Source organism: Papaver somniferum, chromosome 4 (genome assembly GCF_003573695.1).
Source record: "Papaver somniferum cultivar HN1 chromosome 4, ASM357369v1, whole genome shotgun sequence".
Lineage (NCBI taxonomy): Eukaryota > Viridiplantae > Streptophyta > Magnoliopsida > Ranunculales > Papaveraceae > Papaver > Papaver somniferum.
The window spans coordinates 87,415,276-87,432,502 of record NC_039361.1 but is presented as its reverse complement, the minus strand read 5'-3'; positions in this window follow the sequence as shown (position 1 = coordinate 87,432,502).

Below are 17,227 nucleotides of genomic sequence, written 5' to 3'. Positions count from 1 at the left end.
GTTTACTTGTGATTAATTTGATTGAGTTTTTGGATATAGAAAATCATTCTCATGGTTTTTAGTGTCCAATAAAAATCCTTCTTTTCTTTTGAAATTAAGGTCGCTCTTGTTGTTCCCTTGGGAATGACATCTAATGGGGGAGAGTTCTTTTGAACTTGTGCTTAATGGTCATATCTTGAGGGGTGTGCGGCTGTAGAATTTTAAAGGGGTTATTTTGTATCTTTAAACTCCTTGATGAATGCATTTAGCTTCGGCTTTATGATTGCATCTAAATTAGTTGGTATGTATTTTTTCTTTTAAGTCATGAAATTCTCTTACGGAAATTACATTATAATCCCGTTCTTGTACCTTTGCCAATTTTATTGACAAAAAGGGGGAGAATTAATATGTTCTTCACACTACAAATACATATGGTTTTCGGATCATTGTGTAAGAAGGAGTGGTTTCCATGTGAGATTGAGTATTGACTAAGGGGGAGTGATACATATCACCATAGTATTATTGTTGAAGTTGTGATACAATTGGACTTTGACACTGTGTAATATTACTATGACAATGTATAACAATGATCGAGACCGATGCTTTCTCATTGTTATAGCTACGGATCTTCAACAACGGTGATGCTAAACTTACAACCTTTAGGATCATTGGAGTACTTGGAAGTGACGAAGATTTCGAGGAATGTTGAAGATTAGACATGTGAAATAGGAGCTACTAAAGTTTCTTTATCTTTTTTTGTATTCCATATGTATTGATAGTTTTGTCACTAAAATTGACAAAGGGGGAGATTGTTAGAGCATTACTCGGTCGAACTCGCATGCATTACTATCTCAAGCATGTTTGTCAATGTTAGTGATCAAAACTATAAGTCTTGATTTCTAGTCTACTATAGCTAAGTCTCGGACTAGGATAGAAAGTGTAGTTCAGCTCAAGGACTTCATGGAGATTCATCATACAAGAAGAAGAACTACTCAAGGAATGGTGGAACTTCTCGACAAAAAGGTATGTGAAGACTTGAACTTATCTGTCACTCAAAAGTCTATCTACTCTATCTCCTACTTCTTGAGACAAAAAGAGGTATGCTATATATAGACTTAGATTATACACATTTGGTATTTCGAGCGAGCATACCTCGCCTATCTATATCTCGAAATATATGTGTTGGTAAGCGTTTCAATTTGACCAAGTTTATCTTTACCTAGTGAGGAAAGTCATGATATGTTTCAATCACTTTGAAAACTGCTTTTACGAGAAATGGTGTAACAACTATATAACGTCCTCTAAGAATGTTTCAATGATTGGAATGAGAGTTTAGATTACATAACCAATGATGGACATAAGTATTGTTGTGGAAACACATATGTGCATAATAACTATCCCTTGAATCAAGGTTTGCGAACTTTGTTGATCAAGAGAAACCGGAAGAATGACTTGTTGCCAAGTCCAAGAACTCGTCCGCGAACTACCGACCTTCTCATCCCGAGAAATTTTGCTGGAGTTGACAAACTTGTTGCGTGAGTACCAGTCCGCGAACCGGCGGAAAGTCTTTGCCAAGATTTTCTACTGGAGTTTGTAAACTCTGCCCGGTGCTTAAGTCCGCGAACCTAGTGTGCGAACTTAAGAAGGTTATATATCTGAAGATGATTTCTGAACTTAAACTTATAAAGACTAAGGAATGCAATTTGCAAACCTTGGCGATAAAGTTCATGAACCGATTCGAATGAATCAAATCATCTTTGCTTCAATTTTATCTTGTGTAGTACATAAGATTTCCTTGCAATTGAACAACTCTCTAACTAGTTCATTTGAGTCATTTGAACTAGTTATGGTGAAGAAGAATATGGTTGGTATGAAATGCTCGTATGGCTAACCTTTTTGTTAACTATTGTTGAACCAACAATGTACACGTTTGGGTACGGTTAATAAACCTAGAAGCGTGTATTTCATTTGTATATAACAAGCTAAGTTTTCGATCTAACGGTTGAAAAATATTATCTTGAATCTAAATCAGGTTTTCATCTAACGGTGGATATTATTTGCTTTGTGACCAAGGCGAAACCCTGATTTGAAAGACTATATAAGGGTACATCTAGCAGCTCTGCAAAACTAATCCCTACACCTCACGTGTGATACTAGTTTGCGTGCTAGAGTCGTTTCTCCTTTAACCTTTGGTTTTCTTCTTCTAAAACCAGGTTAACGACTTAAAGACTTCATTGGGATTGTGAATCCATACCGATACTACTTCTATCGTAGTTGTGTGATCTGATCTTGCATCTTCTATCGTACGAGTAAAATCAGATTGATTGGCTTGAGATATATCTCCAATAGGCAAGATATAAAAAGTAGTCACAAACATCTTCGTCTCATTGTTTGTGATTCCCCAACATCTTGTTTCGCTACCATACGATTAAGAGGTGATTGATAACTCTAGGATGTTCTTCGGGAATATAACACCGTATTATCAATTGGTTCCTGTTCACCTTGATTATTATCAAAATACGGAACAAAAACTTTAGGGTTTTTATGTGGGAGACAGATTGATCCTTTGATAGACTTGTCTGTGTGAGACAGATTTGTTTATTGTTAAAGCCTGCGATTTTTGGTCATAGTAACTCTTAGTTGTGGGTGAGATCATCTAAGGGAATCAAGTGCGCAGTATCCTGCTGGAATCAGAGGCGTAGGGAGTACAACTGTACCTTGGATCAGTGGGAGACTGATTGGGGATCAACTACAGTCCAGTCTGAAGTTAGCTTGGAGGAGGCTAGTGTCTGTAGCGGCTTAATACATTGTGTGTTCAATCTGGGCTAGGTCCCGGGGTTTTTCTGCATTTGTGGTTTCCTCGTTGACAAAATTTTTGGTGTATGTGTTATTTCAGTTTCTGCATTATATTGTTTTATCTTTATAATTGAAATAATACAGATTATGCGTTAGATCATCAATTAGAGTAATCCAACCTTTGGTTGTTGATTGTCATTGATTGATCCTTGGATACTGGTCTTTGGTACCATCCAAGTTATTCCTTGTGTTTTATTAAAGACTCGCTGATTTCTATTAGCTCAAGTAAATCAAAACAAGAAAGAGATATTAACTCCTTGAGATACTTTTACCTAGATTGAGTCTGACTGTCTAGTTGATTCTCTAGAAAGTATTTCGGAGTTAGTCCATACAGATTTCTAAGAGAAATATTGGGTGGTGTTGTTAGACCCCCGCTTTTTCAGTTATCTTTACGGAGCAAAAAAAATAAAAAAAATAAAACAAGTAACAACTTCACTACCATACTTGTGATGCTAACTACCCAAATGGGTGGACGTATCATAGTATGAGTCCGCCGTATTAACGCTAACCACTACGGTCATTCTAACGTCCAAGATTCAGCATAAAAAGCATTGCAAAAGCGTTGCAAAAGCGTTGCATTTTGCTTGATTCAACATGAGGTTCAAGCATTTGCTATGATGCTAGATTGAATCAACACAGGAGCGACTAACCATTTGGCGCTCGAAAATATGCTTTAGCGACCAATGGTTAGGCGTTTAGAGCATATTCTCCGATATTATGTTGTTGGCGTCGAATTATTTGGCGCACAGAGCGTCTAACCATTTGGTGCCTAGCTGAATGCCTAATGGTTAGTCGCTCAGGTTAAATACTTGTTTGATCTTTTTTAAGCTACATCATGTTTACACTCAGTGACATAACTCACATTGTTGATACATAGTGCGTGTTCTGGACGGATATCTTATTGTTAGCCCAGAATTTTTATCACCCTGTATCAATGCATTGTTATAGATATCTCATTGAAATAAATATATTTTTAAACTTATCAACACACTATTATTGATATTAATATCCACGACTTCTCTTATAAAATAAGATCAAAGGAGATCATTTTTTTCACACATATACACATCCATTATAAACATTCTCAGAAACACACCATGAAACATAATACCATTCTCAAAATGTCCACTATGATTTCTTGATGACCATACCCCTATGCAATTCCCTTGGATGTATTCCAAGTGCTCGCAAAGAGGTTGCATGGGCATCAAAATGTTACTTGAAACGGAACCGGGACAGAGTATGTACTTGCGTTTCCAGTACGAGAATTATCATGAGGAAGCACAGTGGTTGTAAGATGCAATCAAAACCAAATAAAATGGAAAGGTAAATGAATTATGCAAAACTTTCAAAGACAATGAGAGAATTAGCATTGAATGCGAAAAAGGGGCGTCGTTCTCAAACCCTGGTTGTAAATTTTTTATGAAACTGCATCGTTCTAGAGATAAGAACACCTATGGTCAACATTTCAAGAAATGTTTCGGGTGTCAGTTGGTGGAATGGGATGATTAAGTGTGTTTTATGTTGCTCAGGAATTTGTAATGTGTTATTGTGTTTTTATGATGTAATGTTTTATCATGTGTTTTAGTTTGGTCAAGAGATGTTTACGATGTTATGTGAGGTTGTATGTTTTAGTTCGTATTAGAGATCGAAGGTTATAATTATGATGTTAGGTGTTTTCTGGGTATGCCTATGTTTCTAACTATGCCTATTTATATCCAAGTTATACATGTCAAAAAAGAGTAAACCTACCTTCACTATTTCACACCACGTGATTGCGTTTAAAGCAAAATTTCCCAATTGTATCAATCAACGACTATCTCTTGGCAATTCAATGTCATTGATGTTATTGAAATAGTGGGTGGCTCTATAAATAGTTACCGGCTTTCGTAAAAATGTAAGGACGATTGTGAACAGGTAAGCCCTTTTGTAAAAAGTTGAAGACACTTGTGAACAGTTAATGCCTATTCGTAAACATTTACGCCCTATAGTTTTTTGAGATTCTCTATCTTATTTTATTTTTGTAGCAGCTTCCTGCAAAGTTTTCCATTAAAATAATAATAATATCTTGTTGTGACATAAATATCTCACCATATGTGTCGTCACATCCCCGAGTCCAAAAAAGTTAATTCCATCAATTTTATACAGTGTTCACTGTCATTTCCTTATCTTTCCCGCTTTATTATTAAAGTTGTGACTTCGCCTTGTCACACATCAAGCACAAAAGTTAAGTGCGTAAGGATCGAGACTTTGGCGCCCGAAAATTAAGCTACTTATTAATCCAAGAGATTAGCTGTCTAATGAGGCATTAAATCATATATTTTAACTTCCAAATAGAAATCTTATACAAAACTAAACCCATCACTAGAATAATTATAAATGAAAAATCTCTCCAAGTTATATAAATTTAATATTGTATTTATAATTATTATATAAATAATGTACATACCTAAAATGATTCCTATGATTTGCAGCAACTCTAAATCTTCTGATAACTGAAAAACTGAAGTGGGAACGGGTGAGCACATCATCCCCAAAATGGGATCGGTGAATACCTTGATAAGATTCAAGTAATCGCTAACATACTTCACAGTTCTACTAGAGAAAATGTTTGTACATCTCTTACACACAACACAAAGCAGAAGATCACTCCAACTCACCTCCCCAGATATTGTGTCTATTACAATATCTATAAAATATCCACCACCGGATGGATCTAAGGATATGAAGTACAAAAACATAAACATATGTCATCCCAACCTCGTCTCACTTAATGAAGGAGAAGATTCTAGAATACCTTCAGTCTCAAATGACAGCATGAATCCAGGTACCGTATTATATTTTCGTGAAATGTGACACCTTATGAATTTTGATGCCACCATCTAAGTCTAGAATATAAGAAGGTTTGATTACTATAACTTGACCCCGCACAACAAGTTCCCAATAGGTTCCATCCTACCAGGAACCTAGAATTTCTTCCTACATCAAGATCATAGTAACCCAGTCATACTACTAAGACTGAACAGTCAAACACAATATATAAACAACCAATATCCCCGGATAAATATACTATTGCGGCCTGGCCCCCAAACACCCTGTGATACCATGATATGTCCGAAAGGTACCCCAAGATATTGGACACCGTACCCTATAATTTAAAAGTATAAAATAATAATACTGACATGATCAAAAACTATTGTGAATATTGTCCCGTGACTAATCAATTTTATTATTGTGTGCCCTACTACACCTGTAAATGCTTATCGAGGATCTGTGGAGAACACATGCATCCTCGCGGGAGACAAGACAATGCATATAAGAAACATACCCAACCAATACAAACAAACATGCTCACACATATTGCTCGCAAATTAAAGAAAGCTTAATGATTACAGGAAGGTTATAAGAGTTCCCACCTGATTTGATGACAAGCCACGCCTACCTTGTATTTCTCAATCCACTGGTTTATCCTTTGAATCAATCGTTTTTAATATAGACTAATGGTTAATCACAGAAGCACTCTAAGATTTTAGCCAATATGCTCGCACAATAATCACAACATAACTTCATACAAGTTTCTACTTATAGGCTAATTGAAATAATTAATGGTTCTAGTTTTATCAATAATTTTATTACCTGGTATTTAATGTTCTAGACATAAGTTAATATTTACTTGTCCAAATGACGTCAAATTGGGTGTCATCGGAAAGCTCTCGAAAACCTCTACACGGTGCGGCTACAATGTGGCCCATCTTTATATAATGACACCTTGATTTTTTTCTCCAAAACAGTTTTATTACCTAACTTTTTTTCTTAACTTCCTACTTTTTCTCAAAAAGGTAAATCAATTACGGGAATCTAGCGGGGCAGGTTTTTAATTTGAATACGTGTCACAATATCAACATGTTAATCGGAGCGACCTCTATAACTTTGCAGAAGAAACCGAAAGCTAATTCGGACCATGAGTGGTCCAAAAACTCAAAATAAGATTTCTGCCTTAAGCCCAAGCCAAACGGGACTGACCGTCCCGTTCACCAGGCCCATTAACCCATGTTACAACCCATTGGGCCGACCCGCGACCCGACCCATTGACCTGGTCCACGACCCATTTAGTCAGACTCAGTCTGAGATCATGAGTCAGCTGACCTGACTCATCTGACTCGTTGTGTCAACTCGGTCCCGTTGGTTTGACTCACTGAGTCAACTCGGTCCAACTCACTTCATCTTCTTCCTCAAAAACCCTAATTTTTTAGATTTAACACTCTCCACGAAAATGATTGTTGCTTCTTCATTTCTAATCCAAATTGGACGTTCTTTATTTCATTTCGAAGCTAGGAAAACAAGCTACGACTTACGTGCTAATAGTCTATGTCCAATTCTCGTTCTAAGATGTCTAAAATTGAATCATAAGATGTGGACAGACAACAAATTTTTCTAATATTCCAGATTTGAAGAAAAACCAAAAAAATCATAACATATTCAATGACAATTCAAATTCAACAAACTATATAATTTCAGGATTCCATTTTGATTACTTACAGCTCAATAATTCTAAAAGAAGCTAATATAATCTTTAAGGTGCCTAGAATCAAATTCTAAGTGATTACAAAATATCACATAAAATTATGATCAGCATAACATGAACTTGATTGATTACAACTATTCTAATTTATAGCAAGTGCCCAAATCGTTATTAGCTTAGTGAAATCAATAGAAAGGTTACCTTGATTATTTTAGTAAGTTTCCATCACCAATTTACCTATCATCCTTTCATGATCAATACCATCAAGAACCACATCCAACAAAACCATCTTTAATTCCTACACATATTCTCTCATCTCAATTGATTTCTATGTAGATAATTCTCCCTTACTCTCTATATTACAAGTATTACTTCATTCTACGCAATCACCTCTACTAAAATTCTCCATCATCAATTTCCATCAATACATCAGCACTAATTTCACTATGATAGACTCTAACTCACTAATTTCTCTTCTTTTCTTTTCATATCTCTCTTATTACCAACTCTTTCAAACTTATAATATGTTCATGCCTCCTCATTTTCTTAACAAACCAACAGCCGCTACTTTCATGCATGAGAAGATAACTTCTCCAAAATTTAAATAAATTGAATTTGGTAATTAATTTCAATGACACCTCATTTACACTTTTACGAATTTGTTATTCTTAATTATGATTAAATTAATTTGAGAACAAACTAATATGGTCTACTCAGATTGGACTCAGTTGACTTCCGGGAACAGTCAATGGTCAACGGTTAACGTTTTCAGTTCCGACTTCTGCGTGCAATATCTTCTTCGTCTGGTGTCCGATCGACGCATTCTAATAGTTCATTTTCGCACAACTTTTCGAGATTATCTAATAAAACTAATTTCATTTTCAAATTATTATTAGATTATTTTTATTAATTATTGATCATATCTAATTAATCGAGTCATTAACGGCTAAGACGTCTCGTGACTAGTCTAATAGTGTTGACGTGCTTGCGGGTCTTTACATTATCCCCACCTTATATCATTTTCGTCCTCGAAAATCAAACCATCCTTCTGAATGTTCAAAACTCCCCACCTTATAGAGAAATAATATTTATCGACTAAGTGCTTATACTGGTCATACTTACGAATGCACGAATTTCAAATTCATCTAAGATGACTTTGAAAAAAACAAAGATGTAAAATAAAAAAAAAATATTAAAATTTAGTCGAATTTAATGGTGCTATAGTTGGTTAAATAATCCCTTTATTTATCTTAGTAAATAAATTCTAATTTTAATTCTAAATTCTGTAGTTAACTAAATAATTTCGAATTTTTTTGCAGGGATTTTGTGTTCCCCCTCAAAATAAATCACTATTTTGCGTTAGCCCCTTTATAAATCGCTAATTGACAAAACCCCCTTTCTGTTATAACTGCCGTTACAATCCACTTAACAGTTCACGTGCAACCCACTGTACGTGAAATATGGTGATCGTCGTTTCTTCTACTCTATCTCTTATTCTCTGTTGCTCTAGCACCGATACCTTCAACACCTACCAACACCGGAATCCTTTTCTTACTGTCCACTGTAATCCAAATAATCCAAAACAAAATCCTCTTTGATTATTGTTCACTCATTTCTCTCACACACATCAATCATTGATCATCTATAAAAAAAAACCTATTTTCATTTCATTTAACCACAATTTCAATTTTCAACCTTGATTGGAAATTTCTCGCAGATCTTCGAAATTGGATTTATAGGTTTTAGTAATTTGTTCCTTTAGATTGAATATTTGAAAGAACATGAAAAATCCAATGAATTCATGGTGACGATGACTGCAACCACAACATATCCAGTGATATCATGGAGAACGGACATTTGTAGCCTTAAGAGACGAAACCCTAACTTGTAGTACTCTCACTGTCATAACTTAATTTCAAAAGATCTTTCATCTAATTCATGGACTAGCAAACATAATTTCAATTGATTTCATGAGTGGAAAATTGTTGGAAGATATAATGTCGTTAGACAATCTTCACTGTTTTACAATTCAATTCAAAACATTCTTCTTACAGACTCTATCACAGATCTCAATATTTAGAACACCTGAAACTAACTGACTGGTTTAGCAGGTGACCAATCCAACGCAAACTGTTACTCACCAAACACCAACTGACACCTGACAGTTTACACACTTTACACAGTTTCTTTAAAAGAGCCACACGTACAAATCACACAGATTGATAATTGTTTCCTAACATCCCCCCCCCCCCCCCCCCCCCCCCCCGCAATATCAGAGTCTATGCAGGAGCAGAGACACTGAGCTTGAGTCTTAGAGTAGAGAATCGAGTAGTGGATAATCCGTTGGTTAAGATATTTTCCAATTGATCTTGTGTAGATGAAAACCTCACAACTAGATCTTTGGAAGCAACCAATTCTCTCACAAAATGAAATTCTATCTCAATATGTTTCATTCTATTGTGAAAGATTGGATTGGATGTCAAATAGGTAGCTCCCATATTATAACACCATAATACAAGTACTCTTGGAGATGAAAAACGCAATTCACTGAGAATAGATTGAATCCATACTAACTGAGAAGTGGCATTTGCTAAGGCAATATATTCTGCCTCAGTACTTGATCTGGAAACAGTCTTCTGTTTTCTAGAGCACCACGAAATGAGATTAGGGCCAAGAGAGATTGCCAAACCACTGGTGGATCTTCTGTCAGTGATGTCTCATGCCCAATCAGCATCATAGTAGGCCTGCAACTGTAGAGAAATAGCTCTTTCAAACTGCAATCCATAAGAGAGAGTACCATCAGATATCTCAAAATTCTTTTAACAGATGACCAGTCTGCAATGGAAGGATGTTGCATCTTCTGACATGCCTTGTTAATAGCAAATGCAATATCTGGTCTTGTGATGGTGGCATACTGAAGAGCACCAACTGTGTTTCTATAGAGAACAGGGTCCTCAAAAGGAGTAGAGTCAACAGCAATAGAAATATGAAATGGTGTTGCAGAGATCTTAGCATTGGTCATCTTTGTTTTAGTCAGAAAATTTGTTGATATATTGTTGTTGACTGTTGAGATAACAGCACGCTTGCAGAATTCTTGATAGCCTGAATTCCTAGGAAAAAAATGCAACTCACCCAAATCTTTGATGGAAAATTCCTTGCTCAAAGCATCAATTAAAGAATCTATAACAGCTGGTGAACTTTCTGTGACTAAAATGTCATCAACATAGATCAAGATATAAATGACTGAAGTATATGTTACTCTGAAAAAGAGAGAAGTATCAGTTTTAGAAGAAGAAAATCCACTTTTGAAGAGAAAGTGACTCAATCTCTCAAACCAATCTCTTGGAGCTTGTTTCAGTCCATAGAGGGATCTTTTGAGTTGACACACATGATTAGGAAGTATTTTATCATCATATCCTAGTGGTTGTACCATATGAACAATCTCATATAAGTAACCATGCAAAAAAGCATTCTTAACATCCAACTGCCTAATCTGCCAATAGGACACTTTCCTTCATCACACCTAACATCTCTAGAAATGATAATCTTGTTTGTATTAGGATTGAAGCATCTATATCCTTTATGCATGTGACTGTAGCCTAGAAAGATACATTGAGCAGATCTAGGTTCCAATTTTTGATGATTAAAGATTCTCCATGTTTGTACTGATTCAATGAATGTTATAATCTTTTATCTGGAGCTAGTATTGCTTCTTGGAGTGCGCTACATATTTGGAGAAGAATCTGTCACCTCAAGGGAGATTTTGATTTCATCAGATGTACTCATGTGTACCGTGAGACTAATAGGGCTGCTGATTTTCGATTCCCACCTCACGCGTGCTTTTTCCCTGGCTCTGATATTATTATTTTAGCGACCACGTTTTCATTGACTTATTAAAAAAAAAAAAAGCTGCTGATTGGCTTGCTAAAAATCACCCCTCTGAAAGTTTTGTGATTCTTAGTACTGACAGTTTTGACAGTGATATGAGGAAGTTTTTAGAAGAGGACAGTAGCCGCAATGTATACTATAAGAAGTAGTTGAGTTTTTGATTTGGTTTTTGTTTTGTTTTTTTGTTCAGTTTTTGTTTAGTTTGTAAGGTTTTGGGTTTTTTCTTAAACCCGGCGAAAGGTGTCAAAATAAAAACAAAAAAAAACATGGATAACATGGATAACATGCACACCCAAATGTGTGTAGAAACAAATAATCTGGTTTGAGTTGAAACAGACATTCCAAGTGATACAAGTGATGAAGTTTAGGTGTTGGTAGTCTGTTGATCATGAAATTAGCAGTTTCAAATGCATATGACCAGAAGGATAAGGGTAAAGATGCATGATAAACCAGAGCCAAACCAGTTTCAACTATATGTTTGTGTTTTCTCTCGGCTGTGCCATTTTGAGCATGAGCATGAGGACAAGAGACTCTATGTCCTATGCCACAATAATCAAGATAGGTAGTTACAGTTCTGTATTCAGCTCCCCAGTATGATTGAACAAATTTTATCTTTCTATTAAGTTGATTCTCAACAAGATTCTTGAATTTAATAAAGGTTGGAAGAACTTCAGATTTATAAGCAAGTGGATACAACCATTTAAATCTACTAATTGAATCAATAAAGGACACATAATATTTGTATCCATTCACAGAACATAGTGGTGATACCCAAACATCTGAATAAATTAAATCTAAAGGACTAGACACATTATTTGTTGAACCAATATGATAAGAAAGAGCATGACTTTTAATTGACTGACAAGATGAACAGAGTGTTGAAGTTAAATGAGAGTCAATAACCTCATTGACTGAAGAAAGTACATGCTTGAGAGTCTGTTATGCTGGATGACCAAGTTTATTATGACAATTTGCTGATGAAGAGAGTCCAGAGGAGAAAGCTTGCTTGAGCTGAGCAGATGTTAACTCCATGTGATATAAGCCGTCTTTAACAGGACCATGGAGAAAGACTTTGTTGGTAACCAAATCCTTTATAAGAAATTTGTCAGAATTGAATTCAAAATAAAAATTGTTCAACTTAATAAACTGAAGAACATATATCAAATTCTTGGTAATTGATGGTACATGAAGAACACTAGATATAGTGAATTTAACAGAGTCATTATGTAATATAGAAGAGCCAATATGAGTTATGGTCAAACCTGAGTCATTCCCAACTCTCACTTGATCAGAACCTTGATACTCAGAATGCAATTTAAGGTTATATAAATATGAAGTGATGTGATGTGTAGATCCTGAATCAGGTACCCATCCAGAAGAAGAAGAAGAAGAAGCACCAAAATCATCTTTATAAACATCAAATGCCTCAGGTTCAAGGTACCAATAGTCATCATAATCATCACCATATGAGTCAGTGGAAGTATAATAAGCTTGCATCATAGAGTTGTCACTAGGTGCATATTTGTACTTACACTGTGCACCTAAATGACCAGGTTTCTTGCAAAGTTGACATTCTATGAAGTTATTATATCTAGGAGGAGGAAAGAAATTGTTGTAATTGCCTTGATAACCAAATCGAGCACCATTTCTTCCACCTCTAAAACTTCCTATGAATCTCCCACCATTTCTATTACCTCTAAAACCAGAATTTCCATATTTTCCAAAGTTAGCTGGATGAGAAGAATTGTACCAGGATTGATTGCCATAGAAGGGTGCACCAGATTGATGTGGATAATTATTGTGTGTAGTAGTGTTGTGTGGATAAGCAGTAGAATTAGGGTAGTGGTGACCAAATTGGGATGATGGTGGAGAAGGTTTGTGTTGGTGTGTCACATTTGCAGAAGCAGCAGTGAGATCAAGTTGAGACTCATAATTAACTCTAGCTTCCTCAGACAACAATAAGCCTAAAAGTTCTGATGAGGTGATAAGGTTTTCATTCTTGAGTTGGTGAGTAAATATTGAGGTTTTAAAGGAATTGAACTCAAAAGGTAAACCTTGAAGAATATAAATTACCAAATCTTCATCAAATACTTCTCTACCAATCTGAGCTAATTGAAGTGAGATGGAACGTGCCTTATTTAAATAAACTAACATCGAGTCGGAACTTTTCTTTAAACTAATCAAATCAGTTTTAAGTTGTAACAGACGAGATTTAGTAGATGAATTATAGTTTTGTTCCAATCGATTCCAAATCTCATGAGAAAAAGTGCAATCAATAACTTGAGAATGAATTTCTTCAGTGCAAGCAGAATATAACCAAGATAAAAGAGCAGAGTCTTGGAACAAATTCATGATCAGGATCAGAATCGATGAAGCTTGGAGCATTAACAATAGCAGCACCAGCAGTAGATGTTCGCCATAGATATTTTACAAGACAGTGAAAAGAACCATCAACAAATCAAAGTAGATCGTAGCTTCATAGTAATGGAGCGATTTGAGATTTCCAGAGAGTATAGTTAGTTGCAGACAATTTTGATGGAGGTTTGAATGTTAATGGTATATGTTTATTGGAATTAGCCATTGAATATTAAAGATGAGATTCGAAATTTGAAGATGGATTTAGGTTTTTGAGATTGTATCTGATACCATGTTGGAAGATATAATGTCGTTAAACAATCTTTATTGGTTTTACAATTCAACTCAAAACATTCTTCTTACAGACTCTATCACAGATCTCAATATTTAAAACATCTGAAACTAACTGACTGGTTTAGCAAGTGACCAATCCAATGCAAAATGTCACTCACCAAACACCAACTGACACCTGACAGTTTACACACACACACTTTACACAGTTCCTTCAAAGAGTCACACGTACAAACCACACAGATTGATAACTGTTTCCTAACAAAAATTATGATTAACAACATCGAAAGGAATTGATATTGCTGATGTTGATTAGATAATTAATGGAAGCGACGACGGTGTTGTTAATGGAGGAGATGGTGGTCATCATGAACATGGTGAACATTGTTCAGTTAAAAATGATATTCAAAGTCCAAAAGGCCCATTTTATTGCTTGATTCGTGAGTTTTAGGTTAAAATAGGTGAGACTAGATTAGATTTAGAAAGGGTTGCTTTTTTTGAATCTTTTCAAGGTGGTTCCTGTAATAGTCCAGCGTTATAGAGAGAAGATGTATAGATGACTAACATGTTTTATTTAGGTTTAATTAAAACCTTTAGATCAATGAAAGATACGTGTTATATTCCTGCTGTCAAAAAGGCATTTGTGAGTATATGCACACGCTCACCTGACACGTGATAACTAACCGAGAAGAGATGGTAAAGATAACAGAAAGGGGGTTTTGCCAATTAACGATTTATAAATGGGGTAATGCAAATTAGCTATTTGTTTTGAGGGGAAAACACAAAATCCCCCTGATTATAATTTCGCATTCACTATAGTATTCTAATTTCAAATACTACTTAAGAACAATTTAATATTATAAGAAAATTATTCAAATACTACTATTATAAATTATAATTTATTTTGCTAATGTAGTTATTTATTTATTTAATTCGTTACATAATTCACTATGTGGCTTAATATGATATTAAACTTTACCTTATATGATTATTGTTTTTTTTTTTTTTGAAAGGGAAAGGTTATATTAAGGAGAAAAGTATTTACAAAGAGCAAGGGTAATAGTTTACAACATCACAGATGCAACACTATTTTCCATTGATACAAAATTTGATTAATAGTAAGGGTTAATTGGTTTTTGGTATTTATATTTTGACCAATGTTAGTGTTTGGTCTAACTTTTGTCCAACTTAGTACTTGGTACTTGGAAATGACGTTGACCTGTGTTGACTGTTATTGACTAGATTTTAATTGATTTTGTAAAATAAATTATAAGAGTTTACAGATTTATCCCTAATCTGGGCTTAGCATCTAATGACTATGAAGTAATCCCATTCAAATAAAAAAAGCAAACTCTAGGGTTTCACGAGAGGAAGCTCCGGTTTTTTCTCCCTCCCTTTTCTCTTTTGCGTTCTTTAGGTTTTCTTTTGATTTTGCGCTCTAATGGCGCAAAATCAAGATAATAATCCGCCTGTTTTAAGCAATCATAAAGATAATCAACCTAAAAGGATATGGAATCAATCTCGAACAAAAAGTATCTATATCCCAAGGACTAACGCTGCAAACCCTAATGCTATGAACCCTAATTCGACCGAGTTTGGGAAGCAGCACGAAGATGGCAATCCTAACGCGTTTAGTAATCTGCATGAAGACGGCAATCCTAACGCGTTTAGGAATCTGCATGAAGATGGCAATCAAGGCGTGCATAAGAAAGGCTCTTATGCGGCTATATTAAAGAAGAGAACACATGTTTTGTCAAGGATTGATGCTGAAACGCTCTCTCATCCTCCAATTCGTTCTACAACAAACAATGATATTTTGATTAAAATTCCACGAGAGACTCACGCAAGGATTAAGGCTGTGTGGAGATTTAGTTTGGCTGGGCGTTTGATATTTTTCAAAACCCTAAAATTCGAGGATGTTAAAAAAGATTTATTGAATCAATGGGAGCTATCAGGTTCGGTTCAATTTATTCCATGGAAAAAGGGATATTTTGTTATTAAGCTAGACAATGAAGATGATCGAAAACGTGTAAGTTATGATGGTCCGTGGAAGATTAAATCTGAAACAGGGTTCCAACAACTTAAAATTCATCCATGGACGCCTATGTTTGATCCTGGGAAGGATAAGATTACTAGAGCTGCAGTTTGGGTTCGTTTCACGGCTTTGCCGATGGAGGTTTGGGATGAAGAGACGATTTTTCGAATGGAAATAGGGCTTGGTAAGACGGTTTCTGTTGATCCGCGTACTTTGCGTCATGAATATGGTTACTTTGCTGCTGCTTTGATCGACATAGATTTCTCTCAACCTTTAGGAAGGATTTTGATTGATGGTGAAGAGAATGAAGAAATCTTTGTTCAAGATTATGAAATTTTAAACATACCAAGTTTTTGCGATTATTGCAAATCTATTGGCCATAAAAAATCTGATTGTAGGACAAAAAAGTTTGATGATTTGAAGGACAAGGCTGATGAAGAAACTGATCCTGAGATCAAAAAATCAATTGAAGCTGATATGGATAATCTTAAGAATTTCTGGCAAAAAGAACGAATTCCTAAAGGTAAGAAGAACGTGCTAGAAGATCATCCAATCTTGGAGAAATATCAAACTAACAAGCCTGGAGATGATCCCAAAACTATGAAGAATTCAATTCTTGAGATGGCTACTGGAAAACACGCAATTTTCCCCGAGCATAGTGCTAGTTCTGGTGGAAAACTGGGTGAAGATGGTAATGAATCAGAGATGCATAATGATGGTGCAGCATCGTCCGTGCCGCACAATGATGGTACGTCATTATCTGGGGTTCGCAATGAAAGTGTTGTCCAATCTGTGCAGCACAATGATGGTGTTGTTCATTCCATACAACGCAGAGATGATGCCAACGATGGTGGTGGGGCTCAACCTGGGATGCACAATGATGATGCAAAATCTGATTTACACAATGATGATGCTGAATCAGTTTTACGCAGTGATGGCGCAGAACTTGCGGAAACTGTGCACAATAATTTGTGCAAGGAGGATGATACCAATCTGGAGATGCAAGAGATGGAAGCTTATAAGACTTATGAGGCCATTAAAGAGACAGCCCGGCAACGTGAGGTTGATGCTGAAGTCGCTAGAATTTAACAAGAGATTGCTAAGATAAGGCTAGAGAATTTGAGGAAGAAGGTTTTAGATTTGCAACATTCCCCAGTTACTAGTCCGACTCCTATGGATGATCATGATGAAGCTAGTTTTAGTGAAGCCACTAAAACTTCAAGAAGATCTACTCCGGCTAAATCTTTAGAGAACTTAACGCTTTCTAATAGATTTGAAACTGGGACCGAAGAAATTGATAA